Below are 7,486 nucleotides of genomic sequence, written 5' to 3' on the forward strand. Positions count from 1 at the left end.
CAAATATAATTCCCAAGAAGTTCATATCTGGCCTTCGTGAGCGCAATTTTCAGATATGACGGCCGTCAGTTGTCCCTCAGTCAATGTTAAGCAAGGTACGATAACGTGATCAAACCATGACCCATTGAGGAGCACAGTTACTAAACAGAAAGTTGGGCTGTTTAGAGTAGTCTTTTCCGGTCAGACGGCATACCAACAATTATGTAAGCTTCTTTCATCATACATGATACTTCAATATCTTCAAATGTGAAGCATTCTCTTAAATGGTTTCTTGAAAAAATATGAAGGGTGTGAACATGATCGGGCCAACACGTTGTATGGCCAATGCAAATTCTCGTCCCCGTCTCGAGCTACAAGATCATCTTCTTCTCAATCTTCTCCACAATCATCTCGCCAGTTTCTTCCACACCCACAGGTCGGGTCTCGTCGAACTGAACTGCTATCCACTCATAGTTACCCACGAATAGAGCCGGTAGCACATCAAGCTGATGAGTTTCATTCCATCCATTGGCTCTCGCGATTCTCTTGAATTGCCTCAAAAATGCTTCAGGCTCATCTCCAGAAAATGTCGGCGGCCTGAACATGCTTGATGAAGCCTCTTTAGGGCCTAAATCGGGGTTCCTCCTCCACCGTCGGCATTTCTGGCGCGTATCAGCACGTGGCCCAACTGGTATGAAGAGGTTACAAATGGCCACTAGCCAGTCTCAGCTCTTGTCTGTCTTTGCCATAGTTAACACCGTTCGATGTTCAAATGTTCGTATTCACTGTCTTTGCACACACAATTACGTCTCTCCACACAATCGCTGTCTCTCCACCCACTGTCTTTCCCGTCTCAGCTCGCCAACACAAGAAAGAAATGTCCCCACCGCTCGACAGTTCGCAGCGCACCTCAGCTCTCTCTCGCCACTGCCGCCGGGCGTGGCATGGCGCCGCCGCGCCGGGCGTCTCCCTGCCCGTCGCCTCCCCGGCGTCAGGTTTCAGTGGGGACGGGCTGGCGCCGGCTCCGCGACGGCCGCTGACCCCGTCCTGGACCGCACCACATGCACTGTGCTATACATACATAGCACGCCTCCGTACATCACATCACATGGTTAAAGCAAAATATCCCACCGCTGATGTAACGCTTCGTCGAGAGTGCACCTCACCTAACCGCTAAGCTTGGTCCTGACATGTGCAATCCGCGGGTCCTGAATCCTCATTACTGTTGTAGAACCCCGGGAAATCCGGTCTCGCCTTGAATGGGTCGGATAACAAAGTGCCGAATGGGCTATTGTAAAGCAAGAAGCGTCCGCGTTTTCGTACGATGCAGCCAATACAGGGGGTTTTCCAATTGAAATGTACCAAATCTAGCGAATTAGCTGGAGAGGGGGTGGTGGAACTTCCACAGGTCCCCGATCCTTGGCAGGGGGTAGGAATCGTGCTTGATGACTGCATTCACCGCTCGGTGGTCGCAGCAGAACCGGACTCCTCCGTCCTTCCTCCTGATCATCACAACAGGTGACGACCACGGTGACTTGGAATCCTCGATCACTCCTTGCTCTTGCAGCACATTCAGCTTCTCCTTCAGCTGTCCTCGAAGATGCAGTGGCGTGCGATACGCCCGCTGATGGACAGGGTGGGGAGGGGGGGGGGGGGCTGTCGTGGTGATGACCAGCTGGTGAGTCCCTTGGTATTTTCCGATGTCTTCAACTGACTGGGAGAACACATCCTGATACTCCTCCAGAAGATTCTGGAACGGCTTCTTCTCCTCTTCACTCAGGTGACCCAATGAAAGCAGCTTTGGTGAAGATGGTGTGCCACCCCCACGATCTCCAGCTGCGGCAGTCACCTCCACCGAAGACGATGTGCCGCCCACAGCAGCTCCAGCCGTGGCAGTCACCTCCACTGGATCACAGCTTCCTAGTTTTGTGCCTGCTAGAATGACCACACTCTCATCTCCATGGTCGATCACACGCACAGGGACACCGGAGCCTGACATGTGAAAAGCAGGAGCAATCTGTACACCCTCAACTTCCTCAGGTTCAAACAGCATGGGTCTGATGAGGCCAACCCGGTACACCCTCATGAAGGTCTCTGAGCGGCCTGAACATGTGACAGGGGCTGACGTTCTAATACTCCTGTCCCATGGGAACCTCAGGCCATCAAGCATTACCTCTTCTCTCCCACAGTCAGCCACAGCACCCAGCTTGCGAAGAACATCTAGCCCACGAGAGCAGAATCCAGCATGTCCTCCACCACGATAAAACTGTGCACTATCTTCTTGCTCCCAATCCCAACTTCCAGACTTGTCGTGTCTAGAGTTCGGACAGCTGTCCCATTAGCAGCGCTCAAGTCTTCCTGTGATGAGGTCCACCCCTCTCCTACCTGAGCAGCTAGAGTCTCACTGACCAGACTGATAGGACTGCCCGTGTCTGCGATAACAGGGGCCTCAATTCTCTGTAGTGTGGCTAGCATCCTCGCCTCCGCTGGGGCAGAGTTCTCAACCCTCCTGACTGGCTGCTGATCTGGTCTCTTCTCTGGCACTACCCGTGTTCCTCTGGGACTCGGACACTGCCTGCTGATGTGCCCCACTCCTCCACATTGGAAACACTTCAGTGCCTGTCCTTCCACCTTCTTCTACCCATCAGTTGTCTGTCCTCTTGAAGAGTTGGCCCTACTGTAACATTGAGCTGCAAAGCGACCCATCTTCCCGCACACGAAACATGGCCCACTGCTCCCCCGAACATCTCTGCCTACTGCACCTTGCCTGGTCTGGCGAACAGGGTGGGTATCTGCAGAGCCAGGACCATGGAGCTCCTTCTTCATCCTCTCAGCTGACTGTATTCTCTCCAACTTGCGGATGTAAGCCTCTATCGAGTATGTGTCCATGTCCAGCATTCGGAGCGGCCACTTTTCAGGGACGGATTGGGTACCCTTTCAATCACTAGATTCTCTCTTGTCTCTTTGTCCACATCTGGCAAGGCTGCACGTACCAGCTCTTGTAGCTTACTCACAAACGCCCTGGGTTCATCAGTCTCTTTCATTTTTATCTCGTTGAATGAATGTAGCATTTCCCTGCGTTTCTCCCTTGAACATAACTTCTCTACAATCATCTTGCCAGCTTCTTCCACACTCACAGGTCGGGTCTCGTCTAAATGAACTGCTATCCACTCATAGTTACCCACGAATAGAGCCGGTAGCACATCAAGCTGATGAGTTTCATTCCATCCATTGGCTCTCGCGATTCTCTTGAATTGCCTCAAAAATCTTCCAGCTCACCTCCAGAAAATGTCGGCGGCCTGAACATGCTTGATCAACCCTCTTTACGGCCTAAATCGGGACTTTTCTCCACCGTCGGCATTTCTGGCGCGTATCAGCACGTGGCCCAACTGATAAAAGCCAAATATCCCACCGCTGATGTAACGCTTCGTTAACTAACTTTGTTGGTAGCTGCCGTCATGCGGTTCCCTTCCGAGAAAAGAAACTCAGATCTTCTGCCGCGGGCCTTCTATTCACAACGCGCCTCCCCCAACGCCAACCAGCGCGAACTCTCCCGCGAAAACTCGCCGGACGCCCACATCACCTCGGACAGCTCTGCAGACCTCCGCGGAATGTCACGCGCTCGCCTATTGGGCAGCACTTTCCCGTTTCATCTGCCGACCCGTGAAACCAGCTGTTCACAAAACCTGGGGCATAAATGGTGCACAGCAAACTACATCGTATACCGCACATCACAAACAGCTGACTTCGTTCTTCGTCGAGAATGCACCTCACCTAACCGCTAGTCTTGGTCCTAACAATATGAAGAGTGTGAACATCATCGGGCCAACACGCTGTATAGCCAATGAAAATTATCGAACCCGTTTCGATGTACAAAACATGCAATCCGCGGGTCCTGAATCCTCATTATTTTTGTAGAACCCCGGGAAATCCAGTCTCGCCTTGAATGGGTCGGATAACAAAGGGCCGAATGGGCCATTGTAAACCAAGAAGCGTCCGCGTTTTCGTACGATGCAGTCAGTACAGAGTGATTTCGAATTGAAATGTACCAAATCTAGCGAATTAGCTGGGGAGGAGGTGGTGGAACTTCCACCAGTAGAGCCCATGGTTAATCGTAGTGCACCGCCTCTACCAAGACTGGCTGCACCCCTGGCCTCGTTGCCTGTGCAGTTCGCGCACTCAGAGGCCGAGGGGGCGGGGGAGGTTCTTCTTTTAGACTCGGTTTCCTATGTTAGGATCGTGCACGACTCCTGACACAAAGTTAATATTCCCTGTACCAATAACAGTCGTTCATTTCTTCTGACGTCATTCATACCCGTAAGTTGCAGAGTTCATTCTGGCCAACACGGCTCAAGTGTACCGAACGCCCAATTGTCGGCGTTCTCAGTGACCTTTTTGTCTTCACCGTGCCAATGTCCATGTCAGTTTTGAACAAAACCGACGAGCAAGTTCCGCGCACAGTCGCAAATGCTGCGGCGAATGACTCACTTCAGTGTCTTGTAAGCACCCAGATCGAACCTTTGAAATGAATGGATGATAGAGATTAGAACTGGCGCTAAGCAGTGCTTGTTGCGTGAGCCGTGACCCTCACCATGCTATCGTAACATTCCAGGTCAACGGCAAAACATGGTGGTGAAAGTTTAAGATTCGGGAATCTGAGGCCACAAAGAAATAGCAGTCAAGTGCTGTGATGAATCGTTGATAGTGAATTTTTTAATTGAGATAATTCAAATCTGTTTGTTCATATCTTGTTCATGGAGCAGTGGCACTAGTACTACACACAGCCAACAGACTATGTGCAGATGGTCCTAAAGCCTTTACACGGGTACTTCCAAGACTGGTTGGCGGTTGGCGGGCGGGCTTGCGAAGCAATCACTCAAACTGTGGAACGAAGACAGAAGCGTCTAAAAAAAAACCACAACTGGTCAAACCGCTCGTCGTAAGACCTATTCGGCTTCGCCGCTGGACAGTAATTTTTTTGCGGGACTCTTTCCCACCCGCCTATGTTCTGAGTCTCGGGAGACTTGGGCCCCGCACTGAGAGCATTTATTTGTTGTGCTGCTTCTAACGTAACCACGCTTGGCTGGCGTCGGCCCCGGTGATGGCGACCGCCGGTGAGCAGTGGCCGGGCGACACGGTCCTCCTCGCCCAACTGTAATTGTGGGCAGGTTAAACTGGTGCGCCCGTCGATGGATGTTTACCACGCGCAGCTCCAGCGGCGGGGCGGGAGGCGGCAGGCCTGCGGCAGCAACAGGCCGAGCAGGCGGCAGCTGCACCCCCTGCAACAGCGACTTGCGCTCCAGGGCTTTCGCCCGGGCGTTGTACCTGGAGAGACCACAGGTTGTCCGTGAACGTGGGCATCGTGTATGTAATAATTACTTGGGGGTCTACAGTGGGTGATTGTCGGTCGCCTACCCAGATTGCAATGGGTTCATAGTTATGTTGGTGTGCCGCATGGGCGCAAGACGGTTCATTAGCGGCTTTGGTGGCAAGGATGCACGGGCACCGATAAAATTGCCATCTGTCCATCCGATCGGGAGGCCATCTGAGAATGTAGCGAACAGGATTAGTTGCAGATGCATACGCAGGTCTGCGGAATTGGTAGCAATTGCGTATGCAACGTCGCAACTACTGAATGTTTCATATTTGAACACTGACCACGACGGCCGTGTATGCTGGTTCAGATGTGCAAGCACGATGCCCGTGTGGGCTTCCACTGCTGGATATTTAGGAGGGCTTCTCGGAGCTCGGCCAGGTGGCCCGACACCACCCTCCAGCGCGGCACAACAACGCCATCCACACGCCGCGGGTTTCGGTAGCGGCAGCATAGGTCTTCAACGAGACGCTCGCTGGGCCGGTTGATATTTGGCTGTTGGGCTGGAACAGCCCCGCTCTTAAGCGAGACGCTGTGGAATGGAGCAACAGACATGAACAGCGCACAACTGATGCCCTGCGTTTCGCGATGTTCCGCATTTAGCAATGGGACACAATGTACGATGGCAATCCATCGTCTAGCGGCGTGCGCCACTGGCATGACACATATCGCCATTGGTCACCGTAATTTCGGTGTGTTTAGACAGACCTCGACAGACAGACGAACCCCGTCCGCGCGCGTTGGTCCATCACACTGGGAAACTTAAATAGCAACACACAGATGGATGCAACATTGAATTTTGGGCACTCCCAGGTGGCCGCCTCCCTTGAAGTCTCGCTTTGCTAAAGCGTACGAAGCACCCGTTCAGCTCCTTCGACGTTGTATAAGCGAGTTGCAGTAGAGCAAAATGTTTGCAGCCGGTATTTCTCAGGGACACACGGATAGAAGTGTGATCTTTTGATGACGTTGTCATTAGATTCAGGTTGCATTCTGACTTGCGGAAGTAAAAGGAGATGGTGTGTCTTCAACAATGAAAGCGGACTCAAACTGCAACGGTTTGTCCACCTGCCGTTATTCCAATAAACAGTTTCTCGAATTGTTCAGTCGGCGCGGCCGGGCTTCTGCTGACTGCATCCACGGTGTAGAACATCTCGCGGCGTTGTGCTTGCATCATAAAATTAACACCTACATGTGTTCTCTTCGAATATTGCTTTGCAACCGACTTGCAAGTCATGTTGGTTACGAGGCAAAAGTGTGGTGGCATTGAACAGCATGCTAGGACCCGTTTGTGGTACTTCACTTTCAGTCCGCGGTAAGAACAACATTGTCCATGGAACCCGCGTACCAGCATGGGTTGTTGAGGTCGGACCCGGTGGAACAAGCATCAATTAGCGGTGTTGTTAACTTAGACCGAGAACTACCTAATTAAGGAACCCCACCCTCAGTGACCTGGGGCCAGCGCTCAAAACAAAGGGACGGGATACAACGCATTCCACAATATTTCTTTCCCTCACCAAATCGTTCTAAAGTCGAAACAGGCTGGTTTGTTTTGCACTCGATTTGACGTCGAGCGCGTTTAAGGATGAACATTCCTTCGCAAGATCAAAAACTTACACGCATCGACCAGGGCTCCTCGTCGACCTCTTGTCTCCCCGGGGGCAGTTCCGGAGCGCCCTCAGCATCTGTCTGAGAACGATTCGTCTTTTTAAGTGTGCATGAGGTTCGATACAAGGCGGGAGAGAAGGCCACGGTGGCGGATCCGACAGCCGCGGCAGGCGGCAGGCCGAAATTAGGGTTACCGTTCACCAGACCGGGAAGTGTGATCGAGAGGCCTTGGGGCGATGCTTGGGTGGTGTATCGCATGCGGTTACCGCGGCGGGGTGAGGTTGTTCTCCGCCACAACAGGCTGAAAACCTATACCGATAAACATGATCCGGGACCACAGAGAGCAAACGACACGGGAACCCGGAATCAGGAGCAGGTTCCCCGCGCCGCGATGAATTATCCGAGGCGGACAGCGGAGCCGAGGAGCTACTGCTGCTGGGGTGGGTAGACCAACAGCCGGACATACTGTATCGTACTCACAGTGAACAAATTGTTAAGCCCCCGAACGGTACAACCGCCCAGATGAGA

The sequence above is a fragment of the Pollicipes pollicipes genome, unplaced genomic scaffold, assembly GCF_011947565.3.
Source record: "Pollicipes pollicipes isolate AB1234 unplaced genomic scaffold, Ppol_2.1 Scaffold_4219;HRSCAF=4965_pilon_pilon_pilon, whole genome shotgun sequence".
NCBI lineage: Eukaryota > Metazoa > Arthropoda > Thecostraca > Pollicipedomorpha > Pollicipedidae > Pollicipes > Pollicipes pollicipes.